This window comes from Aplysia californica, unplaced genomic scaffold, assembly GCF_000002075.1.
Source record: "Aplysia californica isolate F4 #8 unplaced genomic scaffold, AplCal3.0 scaffold01520, whole genome shotgun sequence".
Lineage (NCBI taxonomy): Eukaryota > Metazoa > Mollusca > Gastropoda > Aplysiida > Aplysiidae > Aplysia > Aplysia californica.
Genome location: NW_004798790.1, coordinates 57,218 through 58,602, shown reverse-complemented (window position 1 = coordinate 58,602; position 1,385 = coordinate 57,218).

Below are 1,385 nucleotides of genomic sequence, written 5' to 3'. Positions count from 1 at the left end.
AGATTAATTTTTAAGATGTGATGTCTTTTTCATTGTAATGCGCATTGAGCATCTTTTAGGAAATGGAAATGCGCAGTATAAATGCTATTTATTATTATTATTATTAAGGGTTACAAAAAAGAGAGTAACAGACATTTAAAAGAAAAAAAGAGGAGAGTTAAAGACGATAGACGTTTGATAATTTAAAAAAGGATCAAACCACATCAGGGCACCCGCCAACCACCCACGTACTTGAGATTAACATGCAAAGAAAAAAATGAGAAGACATACGATATATAATATTTGATGGTAATAAAAAAAATAATGAATTACCACACGAGAGCAAATGCCAACTACTCACTCAAACTCCTTCTTTCTCCACACGTGTGTGATCTTTAAGTAGGTAACACCAAGCGCCGCGTCTTCTTGGATAAAAAACGAAAACTCTCGGAGGTCCCATGTGCATAATGCGCGAGTTATAGATTCATTTGCAGTTGAAAATCGTTGAAGAGAAGACCGTTATGCGGCCACCAGGAGGAAACTTAAAAAATTCCCTACTACTATATAAAAAAGTCACAACATATGTATCCCTATCACACTGTAAAAATAATTTAGAGAAGAGACATATCCTTTCCATCTTTGTTTGTTTTAGTAGAGGTTTTACGGCGCTCGCAACTGCATAAGGTCATATGAGCGCCAGAAGACTAGAGGTGTTACAAGAGAGTAACTAACATTAAGAAGGAGGGGAGATAAGGACGATAGATGTTTCATAGGAAAGAAGAAGCAAACCACACCAGAGCACCCGCCAACCACCCACTTTTCATCTTTCTTTATTCCAAACGTACTGACTATAATATTATGTCTCTTCTTTGAAGCATAATATAAAGGAAATCAGAATCTGCAGGGAGGGAGTAGCACTTTGAGAAATCTTCCTCCACTTGAGAAATCTTCCTCCATGTCTACCGCTCAAGCAATGCTGCATCAGATAAACTGCTTTACGAAGTGTAAATATCATGCAACCTGCTTAAGATCGTTTGTTTTAGTATGTTTTTTACGGCACTTGGAAGACAATAAGATCATATAAGATTCGAAGATTAGAGGTGTTACAAGAGAGTAACAAACACAAAAAAGGAGGAGGAGAGAGAAGGACGATAGATGTTTGATAGGAGAAAAAAAGGAGCAAACCACACCAGAGCACCCGCCAACCACCCACAGCTGCTTTAAGATCGTCTACCGAGACGCAAAAAGCCACAGAGAAACAAGTTCTGTTTTTGTTTTTGTTTTTGTTTTAGTAAAAATTTAACGGCAGGCACTTGCGACACAATTCGGTCATAAAAGCGCCTGAGATTATAGGTTGTTACAAGAGAGTAACGAGCACACACCAAAAAAAAAAAAGAATGGGAGAT